Here is a 15,751-nt window from a genome sequence, read left to right as displayed (position 1 = left end):
GTAAACTTCTGCACACACTGATGAGCTATTCAGTAAATAATAGTACACATTAATTTTAAGCACATGGGCTAAACAGCAGCCAGAGTTTGTGGTTTTCAAAAATCTTACAATGCTGCTGTGTCTATTTCAAAGTCTGAATCCCATTTCACTAGAATTTTTAAAAATATCTGACTCCTGTGTAGGGTCTGAATGCCCAGCATGGAGGTTTTTGGTTTACTTTGGTATGAGAATTCAGGGCTTGATTCTCCTCTAGCTACTGTTTGTTGCTTGGAACACCTGGGCAAATTATTGTTATTTGCATCTCTTTTTTCTATTCTCTTTCTTAAAGCCTTCTGAACTAAAATGAATCCATGATTAGACTGTTTTTGATCTGACATGGAGAAGTCCTTCTTCTCTAATGCATTGTAGAGAGCCATTCCCTTTTGATATTAAAGGAATACAGACTTCTGATCTGACATTATGGGTGCTTTACAATCTCTTTCTACAGATGCAGAAGAAAAAGTGAGTTACAAAATACCGGGGAATAGGACTTTCATGGTGTGCCTGAATTGTGGACCCAAGGTTATTGTTTGTGTTGTTCTCCTTTACTGGCTTAGCTGTATGGCAGAAAGTCACTTAGCCATCTACATGCTATTCTTTTCCAGCTCCTGATCTCCTGATAATAAAGGACATATTGAGAGGTGATATGGCTGAGCTCCTTCCAGCCAAGGTTGGCATAACAGTGCCTTTGTGAGCTATCATGAATCAGAGCAACCCACAAAGATAATCTAATATATTCTGGGACTAAGATAGCCTTGGAGACTAGATCATCACAAAGTTATTATAAAAACATTGTTGACAGCTCTCCCACTGTTCAAAATTCTGTGTTGAACTGAGCAAAGCTTAGCAAGACTAAAGAATTGAATCTTTCACTTGGAGACCCATGAAAATTTAAATTGACATAAACTGACAATACTGTCCAGGTGTTTTTTAAGAATATGGAAGAGCTGGAAAATAAAGGTAGAGTATAATAAATCAGCACTATAGACGCAGGAGAGGTGATGCATACTCAAATGCCTCACTCATCTGTACCAGGGTGGTCATACCTCCTATCCTTCAGACAGTAAGGCCTTGGTTCCCACCATATATTCTGTGATGTTTTACTGAGCTCATTTGACAAGCTCTAACTGAGTTTTTGTATTTTCAGAGATTCATTTTACACCCCATCTGACCCAAATGCTAAAAAAATGTTTTTTAATATTCACTTCCAGTTGTGTTAGTCAACTAATTCATGGTCCTATATTTTTAAATACTACAAAATTGCTACAAAAACATCCCTCTCATGTACACACACCTTCCAGAGTATTACAAAATTTGTAGTTATTGGCTTCAGTGTGTCTTTATATGCACAACAAAAAATTTGTGGAAGGCAGGTCTCTCCTGTGTTTGTTTCTGCTCTTCTCTACAGTTAAAAAGTTTGTGTCTTTTCATTTAACCACACTGGAGCCAAATGATTACTGGGGTGTTTCATCTTGTTGTCATAACAGTTTGAAATTTAATAATCATTTTCGAAACAAAATTCTTCTTCTGACTTCTAAGTATATATACATTTTCAGTGATAGTCATCTAATTAATCAAGAATGTTTGAACAATCCCTTTGGTATCATTAACTAAGCCCATCTTATCTCATTAAGCATAATTGAGGGAAAAAATAGACACCCACTGTAGTATTGTGTACTGGTCTTAATTACAGTGATTTGACAAACTTAAAGCCCCGTTTTGATTATTTGGCTTTAGCATTTTCTTTGTTACTTAATAGTCTTCTAGGGAGTCTGAATGGTTGCTCTGTCCTTGCTGAAAAGAATTATTTAAAACTGATTTGATTAAGTATCTTTTTCCTCGATACTTAGTCATGACAACAACTGTGCTGGGCTTTGGATTCTTGTTTACACTAGAAGAAATAGAAGCTGGAAGGCAAATGTGATGGAGTTTTCTGCTTAGTTTTGAGACGGGCAACATCTGAATAAACCAGTACAGGTTGCAGAAAAGAATGCTTCAGAAGGTCTTTAAAAATAAAATAGTCTGTAAAGGAAACATCAAAGTTCTTATGCTTAGGGGTTTTTTAGTGCTGTACTCATTAGAAATAGTAAACAGATCCTACAGAGAACTTCCTGCAACTGTATGTAAATATCCAAAGTGATGCAATGCAGATATCTGCAGTAGGTCAAATAAGCATCAAAAGGTTTCTTTTTCTGTCCTCTGAAAATGGACTCTTAGGTGACTAATTCCACAGAGGACTATGGTACAAAGTACCTGAAATTATGTGAGATAAACTTCTCCTAGAGTGTGAAGTTCAGAGACTAGAACTGAATTAACTAGTTAATTAATTTGTAAGGTAATACCCAGAAATCTTGTTTGTTTGTTTGTTTTTAACTTACCCCTGCAAGCAAGCCATCTTTTACTCTATGTATTATACCCCAGTAGTAAACTGATACATTATCTTTTTAGGAGAAATGATCAATGTTTTCTGCTTTCTAAGTTTAATGTTCTGGGCTCCTAAAAGGAGTTTCCTTGCAGGTTCTTTTGTTCAGGGCTTGTTTGTTTGTTTTTGTGTTTTTCAGTTTAAGAATTTAGTTTACTCCAAGATCTCTCTTCATAAGAGCTGGCAGCAGAAAAACAACAACCATAAATTCCCTTAGGGAATTATATGTCACTGCTAGTGCCCTATGCAAGGAGAGGCTTTGCATACACCTTGTACGTATACCTAGCTGCTGGTCTGCCCAGGCAGAAATCCATAGACAGCCTGCAGCTAGAGAGACTGAACTTACTCATGTGGAGCCAGTTTTCACTAAACTAATATCTTACTTAGTGATCATCAATCCCATATGACACTGAAGTCTTCAAAAGAAGCCTGTGCATTCAGCCAGAGCTGTGTTTGCAGCTTCCCTCACTGAAAGGAAACGGAAACAAAAAACCTGTTGGGAGCTTCAGGACATCTTTCAACATATAGTAAGGAACTAAGCAGTAACAGCTTCGTGACAGTTGATTTTCACCTTCTGAGGTTCCAGTGATGCTCTCTACGATCTTTTTAAACCACCAATTCAACAAACAAGTAACTTGCCATCTAATTTTTCCACTTCCTCTCTTAATCTCAATCCCCCACCTCTGGAATCTTCAGATCACTGTGATCACTGCTGTAGCACTGCTCTGCCTGTCAGACTACACTACTGGTGGGAAAAAAAGACATGAATACCTGTACACCAGGCTTCACATTTATCAGGAGGATAGTTTGAAGCAGTTTCCAAGCCTTTACAGAAAATTCAAGACTTATTTACAAACCACAAACTTTAGTGCTGTATTAGAGCTTCCTAAATCTTTGTTTGGTACTGAATGTACTCTATAATTCATTATGAAGGCAAAAGAGACAGGTGCTAGAGATGTAAGCTTTTCCTTAAAAACTGCCCTGAAGATCAAGTTTCATATTTCCCCTTGAATGGAGGGATAGAAAATACAGCAGTTCCAAAAAGTAGTTGCCTGAGGCAATAGTAGGATTAATGGGAACTGGACATCTGTGAAGGAGATCAGGACGTAGAGAAATGTGGGACATCCAGCTTTGGAATTATGAAAGGTTCTAACAAACCTGTAGACATACCTGACCTCTCAAAAGCAAATTCAGAAGAGTTGCTGAGCTTCCCAGCGTTCTTTTCTTGCCACCCAAGGCAAGAATATTGATGTAAATTGATGATAAATTCCCTTCCAGGAGCTGCAGCAAGCCTCAGCTCCTGGCTCCCAAGGGGTTTTGCTGTTCCAAGGAAAGCTAAAAAAGCACAATACATTTGCTTCTTGTATTATGCTCATAAGCAGCAAAAAGCAACAAGAGCCTTTTAACGTAAATAAATAAATAAACAAACAAATAAATAAAAACCCCATATCTTGCATCTGAATATAGCTTTGGGGGGATAGTAAATTAAGTATACTCATTTTTGCAGGGAAAAGCCTAGTGGTAATCATTGTGTTTCATGTTTTTATTTTTTTAACCTTTATTTTTTATCTCATGTTTTATTTTTATCATAATTTTTATTTTAATAAAAGTGTAAAAATAAAGCCCCCAAACATCAATCTGCATTTTATTTCTTTACATATCTTGTGCTGTCCTATATACCCTACAGAAAGCATTCTTGAGATTTGTGGGAAAATGTCCTGACATCTGTCTGCTCTCCTCAGCCAAACTCAGGTAGTCACCCTTTTCACAAGGTTCCTGGCTGCTGGTGGATTGAACTGAACTTTGCAATAGGCCACAGCTGTCATTGAACAATCTCACCATCTATGAGACAATGAATTGCTACACTGCATCATAAAAGCTAGAGGAAATGGGCACTTGGGAGTCAAAAAATAAGCAAACACAGCAGAGCCCTGTGGTTACTTGTCATTCTATGTGGGTCCTTTTATCCAGAAAATATTCGACTGACAAAATATGCTCCACTCTCAGAAACACACAGAAATGGACCTGGTTCATTTTTACTACTTTCTCTCTCCCTCTTTCTCACACACACATGCACACCTTTTCACTGGACATTGGGAAAACTAGGGTAAATGGAAAATGTTCTCTGCTTATGCAGTTTAATGCTATAAAAATAGCGACTATAGAAGAATACAAGCAACACCTTACATCTTTCAATTTCCATGCAATGACATGAAGGAAAGGCCACATCTTATCTATTTTTCTTCAAGGTAAGGCAGCAATAGAAGAGATCCATCTCCCGCTTGCAGCCACCATATCTAGGAAGATAAAGATTTCCCCACAATGTTTTCTTCTCTATGTATGTCACTGCTAGAACCTGCACATGCTGGCTCTTTGTTGTAACTGAAGATGATGTTGCACTCTGCCTAATCATTGGCATTTCCCAGACAATACAAAAATACATTTTGGAAATTATACCAAGCAAAGACAATAAAAGCTTTGTTCTATGTAACCAGTCTTTTGAAGATAGTTTGATGTACAAACAGAATCCTCTGTCTCTGTCCCACCAGACATCAGAATTTCTTTTTCCTTAGTATACCTGGGGCTTCTCAAGGGCATGTGCAGATCATATGCAACAGTTTTAGAAGAACAGTTCTAGGGATGATAGATTCTTAACTTCAACTGCTTATGGTTTTAGAACTGATTTATAGAAGTCAAAATGACTTACCCAAATGTCATACAAAGGGGCAATTGAATATAAAATGTGACTGCCTCAAAGGTGCCAGAGCCATTCTAATTGCCTTTCCAATGATTCCATCTCATCTCAAATAAAAGCACTTTAAAGACTCTGGTTATGGCAGCTGCTGCCTGATAGACCAGTGGAGCAGAAATAAATTTTAAAAATGTTATAAAAATAAACCAAGAGTATGATTCCATTAACTAAATGAGACTCAAGAAATGGCTACCATTACTCATTGTTACTGCCCTGTTGAAAGAGAGGAAGACTAATTATGAATGGATTTGTTTGTGTCTATAATCCTTTCATTTACAGACTTCTGCTTCTAAAAGAATAATTGCAAACTCAAAGTAGGTCTTCCTGAAATTCATTACTCACAAGGACAAAATCAGTCCAGAATTCCAGCTAATGACAAAATGTTCCTCAGAATTAAAAATCAAGTTAATAGGCTCACAGTTATTTGTCTCGGATTATTGATTAATATTACTTTTGGTTTTACTTCCCTTGGTGAAATCAATCCTATTCTTCAAACCAGATGGCTTACACCTTGTCACTTCAATGTAATGAAATCAACTATTAGATTCTGCATGCTCAGTCCTGATAATGATTTATTGATGGCTCTATTGGTTGCCCTTTATCCAGACTCAAGACTTCAGAGGGCAGTGACACCTGGAGGAAAGCAGTGGCCCTACATCTGGCTTTCTTCACTAAGTATCACTGAGAAAGGGATTCCTTATTAACATGAAGGACTTTACAAAAATACCAGTAGGAACACAGAGCTGTTGGTGGCTTCTAACCTGCAACCTACTCTGAGGCATATGAACACACTGCAATAGGCACTAATTTTGCTTTCCTGCGTCTCAGCCACAAAGTCCCTCTTAGTTATTTTGAGATAGATGTTTGGGATTCACATTATTTTTTATTCCAATAGAGAGTGTGTCTTTTGCCAGAGTCATCAGTGAGAAAACAGGATGAGAAATGGAAAACATTAATAAAAGCCATGGAGGCAGCTGTGTGAAGTGCAGGGTGCAGCCGCCAGGAGTGCCTCCAGCTGCTACTGCATTGAGAAAACAGGAAATAATCCAAGAAGTGGATACAAAAAAGGGGGATGTAATTCTGGGAGCTGTGCACATTTCAGTGATAGTTTCCCAAGCTACAGAGTGAAAATCCTGAGCCCAATTAAAACTTTCTCAGTTGAATATTCAGTTGAAAGGGATTAAATGTTTCATCACTGATGGCTGGGGGTTTTTAGATAAGGACACTGAGTACAAGTCCATCTCATCAGGTGGAATGAACAATGGCTAAGTATATTCAAGAGTATATCATGCACCATCATGCATGGTCCTTCAAAGGCATGTGAAAATGGCATAAAATTTAGCCTGCATCCCGTATAGGATGTAGGTGGATTCCTGAACAAAATTCGGAACTTTCTGAATCTCAATCTAATCTAAACTGTCTACAAATCCTAATACCATTTCCTATTATTATTATTTTATTATTACTATTGTTATTTTTCCTATTATTATTTGTAAAAATGGACTTCATAAAATGGGATCATCAGACTCCATGACTTTTGCTCACTTCAAGCTGTATGTGCTTTATCAAAGAGAAGTTGGTGGAGATACTTACAAGCATGAGATGCTACCCCTGATGGCTGAATATGTCTTGACTAGTTTGACCCATAGATGCAGGCAGGATGAAGACAGTTGCAATTGCCATCCAGTAAAAAAAAAAAAAAAAAAAAAAAAAAAAGTAGATTTTATTCCAAAGTAATTAATTCATTGCCTTCCCCTTTATCTTCCCACTTTCCACTAAGGAAAGAATGGGTGATCACTGATACCCTTACTGTGCAAGCATTTGCACATTTTACAATATTTTAAGTATTTGTAACCTAAAATTCAGTTATGATTTTAGCTTTTTAACTCTTTCTACTCTGATATGGTAACCATAGTGTAGCTTCTACTGTCTATCTGCTAGATTCCCTCTTGCTGCTGGAAAATGTACCTCTGTGGCTTTTTGGTTTTAGTGGCAGCTGTTTTGCAATACAGATAACAGATGTTCTGTGGACTGTTCTGGGCTTATGCCTAGGTCAATTGTAAATTACTGATGACCGAACATTTAGATTTAATTTCTTCCTTGTAGCTTTGGGTTCACATGCTCCTACAGTACTCCAAAAAGAAATAACTGTCTCAAAATCTGAAAGGAATGAAGAAAACAAACGGTTGTTGAAAGGTTTATATATAGTAATGATTTTCAGTGGCACAAATTCAGTTATTCAGCTTCCTTCCATTTGCAACTTCGTATTTACACTAATGTGGCCAAGATTATAATTTGATTTCAAAACTTTAAATTTCCTACAGGTACTTCTGTACACAAGAAGGTGCAGAGGGCTTTCACAGACAACCAAGTAGTTGAAATAAAAAAAAATAATAATAAAATAAATAAATAAATAAAAGAATTTCACTCAGAACTCCTAGCAGTTGAGGAGTCTTGATGATCTGAACACCTGGAATAAAGCTGCAGTCAAACGTTTAGGGAAGCTAAAGGGCTTTCCTCGCTACAGAAAGCTGCAGAGCACTATACACACTCACAGCTTGCCACTGATCATGGTGCCAAATCTTTCCCCGAGGTAACTTGAGCATTTCCAGGGGATTTACTCTAGAAGTTAAACGGTCCCCCAAACAAATAGAAACCTGCTCACAGAGACAAGCAGAAAACCACAAGAAAGAAACATAAACCTTCAGCTACTGAACTATCACTGCATGGTTCCTAACAGGATTATTTTTCATGCAGAAGTTTTGCCCCTTGCAAATTGGTGTTTCTCCTGCCTCCACACTGTCCCTATGCCTCTCAGTGACACTCAGTACCCCTGCATGAGCAGTGCTGCCAGGAGCCCTTCAGGATCCTCCAGACCTAGTGGTCTGAGCAAGCTTGGGCAGCCTTTTTTCAGCTGGGGGCATGGAGCAAAGAAAACTAGACTGCAGCCAGCACTGGAAGCACTCCTGTCACCTCTACACAGTCTTACACCTCTCCTAGTTAACCCACAAGAGAGCATCTGCTGCTCTGAGGCATGGTGTTTTTTTTAAGAGATGCCAAGTCACCCTTCCCTCCCAGAGTCTGCAGGAGCTCCTCTGCAGATGTCTGAGGCACGGGCCTGTGCTGTGTAAGCAGCTCCTGGGGAGTGTCTGGCAGGTTGCTTCATGTTTTTCCTGGGGTGGTATTCTGTAAGAACCACTACCTGGCTTCCCAGGTGTTGTGAGGTTTGTTAATAGACATTTTCAAGGCTTTTTGGATGACAGGAAATATCCAATTTCATATGATTTTGCAGTAGCCATCTTGAGTATATTTTTAAAACTCTGACCTTATTGAAAACATACTTTACAACAAAGCCTTACCAGAAAGAAAGCATCCCAAAAAGAGGGCTCTTTTTTACCTCAGGATAATTAGTTATAGTATTGCTACAAATAAATTTATCTGCTTGACGTGTAAATTCAACTGATTTGCAGAATTTATTCAGCTACATTTTTTAGATATTAGATGCATTTTATTGATTTTTGGTTTATATTATACTGAATTTGGCACTGAAACAGTCATTATATTTTAACATCTCAGCAGGATATGCTGCTTCATGTAGCACTGTTGTAGTAAATCACGCTTAGTGTTGACAATTAGTTGTGATGCTTGTTTAGTTGTGCAAGAGCACATAGGGGGGTTCACAAATTAGAGTATTTTGAAACTAATGGGACTGATCTCCTCCCAGCATCATACAAATTTACCACAACTTAAACTAGATGTCATCCACTGTTACTTTGTTTCCCCCGCAAAGAAGCAACTAATGAGAACTACAGCCATCTAAACAAAGCTAATTTGTGGATACAACTATTTTACCAGTTGTTATGAAGTAAAATAAAAGGTGAAAGAGGAGAGAAATCAGTTGCTGACTTTTTTTATTTATTTATATTATTTTCCCTTGCTTTCCTACGAAGATTCTAGGGTCACTGCGAGCCAGATATTCATTATGTTGTTTCCCTAGGTAATTCTGAAAAGGGCGCAGAATGTCAGTAATCATCCCTTTTATGTCTTACTGGCAAGTTTATGATTGAAGGATTACCTTGCTAATACATGTTTAAATGAGGCTCTCACAATGTTAGTGGTATTTAAAAGAACTCTGGCATTTGAAACAGTCAACAACAAGAGATTGTGCTGATAAACAGAATTGTGTTAGTGTTTGGCTGGTTCTGAGAGTGAAGGCTTTGTTCTGACACTTTGCTTTTTTAATCCACAGCAGAACTGTTTCATACCAAATACTGAACGGAACATCACAAAAGCTGAAAGTAATTCAAAAATTCAAAAAGATTCAAAAAAGATTCAAAAATGTTGCCATATGAAAAAAAAAAAAGGCAAAAATAACTCATACTTAGTAGCTGGCATTATTTCTTATTACTACATATCACAGATATATTTAAACAATTTTTTGCTATAGTAATTCTTTGAAATTCGTAGGAAGAAATACAGAATGTAAACAGTGCAGTATCTGGTCATTTTCATTTACATTTTTGACAGATCTTGGAACTATAAATAATATATAGCTCAATTAATAACATGGGCAGGATAATATAAGTCATATCTATCTGTACTAGAAGGAACTTTCTAAACTCAATTAACTACCTCTCTTCTTCCATTATTGCTGAAAATCCCACGTCTCCCATGTTATGTGGGTTCACTTGTTGGTGTGACATTTGACACTTCTATTTCCTCCCTTCGATTAGATTATTAAATGATATGTAGTAACTGCAAAAAGCTGCATTTCTCTATGTCACTACCAAAAAACTCTGAGATAAGATTTGATTACTTCAGAAACTCAAATCAGTCTCCATTCTGCCTTTCTCAATTCTCATATCCTCAGATGTACATCAGCACTCCTCAATCTGTAGATGCCACCTTGATGAGAGGAAAAGTCAGGTCCAGTGCCAGCCATAAATTAACTGAACCATGAATTTGCTAGTCATACGCAACTCTTTCTTCAAAGAGTCGACAAAGGCAGGCAAATTTTGTACCTCAGGAATGTTGGGCTATCTAACAGTAATTGAGGGAATGCTAATATTTTTGTTGTACCCCAGCTTGCTGTGCAGATAAAAAAAAAAAAAAAAAAGCCAGATCTGGAATCCAAAAGTCACTGGTTCTAGCACAAAAGAAGCATAACCAAGTCTAGTATAAAAATGAAGGTTCAATGCATGATAATTTCTCACTTGGCTTTATCATAAAAATCAGTGAGAAATGCCTTTCTGTTCTGGGTGAAAATCCTGTAGCTAGACAAGTGATCAGAGATGAAAAATTGTTTGCATGACCAAATGCCATCAGAATGTAGATAAGGGGTTTCAGATTCCAAAATCTAGCTAGACCCTTGAGGTTACTTGGAGCAAAAGGTTACAGAGGAGTTATACAGTATTTTCTATCCAATTGTCAATTAGTTTCCATTTGACAGACTTGACAGTAACTCCTGAAAAAAGTGCAACCTTGGCAATGCAATAGGTGAGGTACCTATTTTTAATAGCTTTGGATTTGCAGGCAGAATGTCACTCAAAGACTGATTTGTCAAAGATCTTGCATGTCAGTAACTGTTTCTTAAAAGGGTTTAATATATTTAACACAGTCAAAAGGTTCAGTGCTTTTCATTTTAAGACATGGGTGGAAAACAGTTTGCTTCCTTTACTACAACTTTTGAATTAAAAGAAAGATATTTAAAAATATGTATTTATTGACACTTAACAGCTCCCATTGAGGCATTCAACATTTACTAGCAAAGGACATGTAACTAAATTTTGCTTCAGGATATGGAATCCACTTCTGCTCCACAAAACTGGACTATTTTGCTGGGGAGAGCCATATCATGGGCTGTATCTTTTGTTAGTGAAGTATGCGTTCACTCCGGAGAAATAAGCTGTTGATTAACCACATTGACATTGATTACAATTTCAGCAACTATTCCCTATGAAAAAGTAGCCTTCTCAAACCAAGTCAGTAGGTTTTTTTTGTTGTTTGTTTGTGGGTGTTTTTTTGTTATTGTTGTTGTTTTGGTTTGGTTTGGTTTTTGTTTTGTTTTGGTTTGGTTTGGTTTGGTTTGGTTTGTTTTGGTTTGGTTTGGTTTGGTTTGGTTTGGTTTGGTTTGGTTTGGTTTGGTTTGGTTTGACGGGGGGCAGGTGAGGTTCTTAAAACAGCATTGAATGTAATGTTTCGTTTTTGTTAATGACATGAGTAAATCCATATACCTCTATCCTTTGTTTCCTATTCAACCTACTTAATATTTCCTGAACCATTTTCAGTTAGCAAGTGGCAAACACTTTCTTTTCCAAATTAAAAAAGCAGAAACAAAATGTCAATACTGCAACTGACACATAATGATTTCACTGTAGACTGCTGAGAATAAGGAAATTATAGGGTTAGAACACAAGAATAAACTAATGATATCTTTTAAAATACTTTATGAACAAAATCATTTATTTAACTGGATTTTGTGCTGAGTTCAAACGTTTCACAATAAATTCATTGTGAAATTAATTGCAGAATTATAAATAATTTTTTAAAGGAATAAGCAAGAATGTAAAAGTGGGATCTTTTCTCATAATATCTTCTGCTTTTAAAAGTTGTATACATGAGCATGCTTTCCAAATGAGTACTGCTTTAAACACCACATTTTTGAAAATGGCATTCTCTCCTGATGTAATATGAAGAGAAGAGTAGTTCAAGGAAACAAAATATAAGATATAGGCATCAGTCCTAAGAATGCAGACTACAGATATCTTTACCTGAAACCACCATTCCTTGCTGAATTAATCTTTACTGGTTCAGGCTAAGGAACTTGAGATAGCAAAAATCAAAAGCTGCTAACTCATATACGGTTGACCTGTTCTTACATTCTCTGCAAGACACTAATTGAGATGGATCTTTAGGCTGACTCACAACAAGAATGAATATATGCTTAGGCTGCTATTTGCTTATGACTTAATCCTAATGCCATTTAAATTTAAGTGAAGATATTATTGATATTAAATATCTCAGGAAGAAACTTTGTGACAGCAAAGCAGTCAAAGCTATTGCTGTTTAAAAAAAAAAAAAAATCTTTGATTTTTGTCTGAAAGCCCCAAGTATAAATGATTTAATTCCTTTAAACTACAGTTTCAGTGTCTAATGTATATGAGTTAAATTTTCTTTATTCACAGGGTGGTGAGGCACTGGCAGAGGTTGCCCAGAGAAACTGTGGATGTCCCATCCCTGGAGGTTTTCAATGTCAGGTTGAATGGGGGTTTGAACAACCTTGTCTAGTAGGACATGTCCCTGCCCATGGCAGAGGGGTTGGAACTAAATAGTCTTCAAGGTCCCTTCCAACCCAAACCATTCTATGATTCTATGATTCTATATTTGGGTCCAATTTTTGACCACCTTGAAACCACATACTAAGCCTTACCTTTTTCTCATCTCATCTATTCAGCAACCTGCCCACAAACTCGCTTCTTTCTCCTTGCCTGATATCTCTGTTAGAAATGTTGTTATAAGTCTGAAGTAGCATAATGCATAAAAATGTTGCTTAGAGAGGATGCTTCTAAAGCTTGTTTGTAAGAAAAACAAGTAACCAAATTTCCCCTGTCTAAAATGACTTTTCGAAAATTCAACTGTTTCTTTTTCATCTACAAGTAATTGAACTGAACATCTTTGCTGCCTAGTCTTTTCCTTTTTGCTTTAGTCTTTTCTTCTTTTTTTTATATTCTAATTGTGTGTCACTATATTTTCCTTTTTAAACCTTTTACAGCCAGCATCAGTTTAAGAGCATTAAGACAGATAAGAACAGGAACAGCTCATTACTGCTGGTATGGATCATTTTAAACTCACCGTGTACTTCAGCAAAGGTGAATATCTTCCATACCATTTCACCTTTCAATCTGGTGCTTAAAACAACATTTTAATGACTTATCTACAGTGTAAACAGAGGAGAACAGTTTGGGGTATAGGTCAGTGACTATATTTTTTCAGCTCAGTGGAAAAAAAATGAATGTTTGATGCCCATACAGGGCACTATTAATTATTTTCAGACTGTGATTCTTCCTTTCATTGTTGTTTCACAGCCAAACAAAGGTGGAAGAACAAGGGTAATCAGGTGGAGATGCAAGTTCTTACTTTTTTATCTGTCCTACCCTAAACCTTTTCCCTTTCTTTCTGTGTACAGAAAGAGGAAGTGAGTGGCCAATAGCCATGTGTGGCAAATAACTATATATAAACATACATTACTGTGTTTCAGAGGGGATCATTTACCCTGTTTAGTATCTGCTCAGTTCCACTATATTTATTTGTGTTTTTCCCAATAAGTGGGAAGTGTACATGTCTGGCATTGTGTCTTCAATGTCCATGTTATCCTGCAAACAGGGCAACCACCTAATTCCTACAGGCTTGAGGAGTGTAGGAAAGAGCCTGCGGGATGCGATTTCCTCAGAGAAATTCTGTTGCTCTCAGGTGCCACCCACTGCCAACGGGATTTTGCTGTGTTTCTCTGCCAGCATTGCCTCTAAAGTAATTAATGCAAACCATGCAATTACATGAGCTAAGGGATGGGGTACCTTATCTGAAAGTCATTCTTCATAGCTTCTCACTCATCCATCTGAGAAAATGTTTGCAGTCTCTTTGCACAAGTGCATTGTTTCAAGGCAATCAGGGGAGATGGAGAGACAGAATAAATGGAAGCACTTTGAAGTGCCGTCTACATGCACATGAAAGGCTAGGTCATGAAGTAGATTTGAACTTTTCTTGGAAGATGATGTTAACTAATTCATCTTTCCTGAAGTAGTTAATGCACCTTATGCTTTTGTTTATTGCAGTGTATTACAAACACCTCCCTAGAAACCTTCTAGTTCCCTTCCTGGAAACAGAGATTGGCACCAAAAGAAAATTCAAAGTGTATCAGAAGCATAAAATGTAAGAACAGAGAAAGACCTTTGGGACCAAACCATACATAGACTGATTAAAGATGCATTATTCACACCCTGGGGAGCTGAGATAGACTTGTAAACCAGACAGTGTTTTCAGCCTCAGGAGGAGATTGGGTACAAGTGCTGTCACTTTTTCACTGGGCCTGCTTTTACAATTCGGTTCCTGTTTCCTGACAGTGGAAAGGCAATGTCTTGTTCTTCATGTCTACATCTGGATAGAAAGTTGCTTGTAAATAAATAAATAAACAAATAAGTTTACAGAACAACAATAAAAGGAGCAGTATGTACATTCCACTCCACCTTCCTCCTGTATTGCTTGCATTTAAACAGAAAGACTCTTAGAGCCAAATTCATACTCTGTAATAAATTGTTGAGATCAAGCTGTTTATCATCAAGCTGGAGGATGAACACAACCATTTGGATTTGTTTTCTATATGAAAGCAGAAAGCCCCTCACTGCCTGATGCAATTATCTGGTTCGATTTGCTTTGCTTTCTGGTGCTGTCTTACACAAAAGACATATCTCTGGAAAAGGCCGCATACATATCTCCTCTGGTCACTGGCAGAGGAAGATGAATAGGATTTGATTGCAATCCTGTGTTGGGCTCTGGCTCCCTTACACTCACAATGTATCATAATGGCATTCCTGACTGGAGGGGAAATTAAACTGAGCTTACCTCAGTCAGCATAGCTTGCTTACACAGGAGCTGTAGAAAGTGTTGGGTAGGATATCTTTTTATCCTAGGAACAACACAACTTTTATCCTAGGCAAAAAAAAAAAAAAAAAAAAAAAAAAAAAAAAAAAAAAACCAATCCATAGGCTACATGTGAGTAACTTCAGCCTCTGGGTTTGGTGGATGCTGGCTTCTCCTGTGAGGAGGATATTTTGGGCTTTCATGGGATGTATCATATTTATTACATGGGTCAAGATGGGGTGAGTTGAACAGTGGTAAGTGGGTGTGAATGAGTCTAAGTGAGTGTGAAGGAGCCTGAAGTTGGCTGATCTTACTTGGCAAAGGTGCAGGTTAATATAGGAGACTTCTTTAATTTACACCTTCACACTTCTTCACGTCCCCTTGTGTGCTGCAAAAGAGCAGCTTCTACAACTCTTTTAACTGACACCTTGCCTACGATCGTGTAATTCACAATGGTTCAGACACTGGCCTGGGCTGCAGCCTGCAGTCATGCGGCAGAGCAAGGCCAGTCCACCGCTCCCAGCTCACCGATAACAGCTCATACACTCCCCACGCTCCAGCACCACAGTAACGGGAGATCATTAAGAGCAGGAAGTGTAATATTCTTTTTTCTTATGCATTCCTTGTAAGCCACAGCACTGATACTTGAATTGGAGCACAGCTTTGGATATGGTAGTCAGTAAAGCAGCCCCCTGTGCCCACAGCAATGTGGAAGAGAGAGTAAAGGTGAAATCATGACAATCTGCTCTTGTGTCAGGTGAAACTATGAGTAAATACATTTCTTCCTCCGCACCCCTTTTTCTATTTTTTATTCCTTCCACAGTAGCTGTATCAAAATCCCACCCTGACAATCACAGGCCAGTATGTTTGTCTTGTCTTTTTTCCATGACCATCAAAACAGC

At 37.6% G+C, this 15,751-nt stretch overlaps 1 protein-coding gene across 1 annotated transcript in view; it reads right to left on the bottom strand.

Annotated features, from left to right (window-relative positions):
* Window positions 1-15,751, bottom strand: part of LOC308196004 (uncharacterized protein) — a 214,890-nt gene that overhangs the window by 94,915 nt on the left and 104,224 nt on the right. The window contains exon 12 of the mRNA XM_080594358.1: window positions 6,807-6,846. The gene's annotated coding sequence lies outside the window, so the exon portion shown is untranslated. The remainder of the gene's footprint in view (window positions 1-6,806; window positions 6,847-15,751) is intronic.

This window comes from Anser brachyrhynchus, assembly GCF_964034855.1.
Source record: "Anser brachyrhynchus genome assembly, chromosome: 5".
Taxonomy (NCBI): domain Eukaryota; kingdom Metazoa; phylum Chordata; class Aves; order Anseriformes; family Anatidae; genus Anser; species Anser brachyrhynchus.
This window is presented reverse-complemented; position numbering and strand designations above follow the sequence as displayed.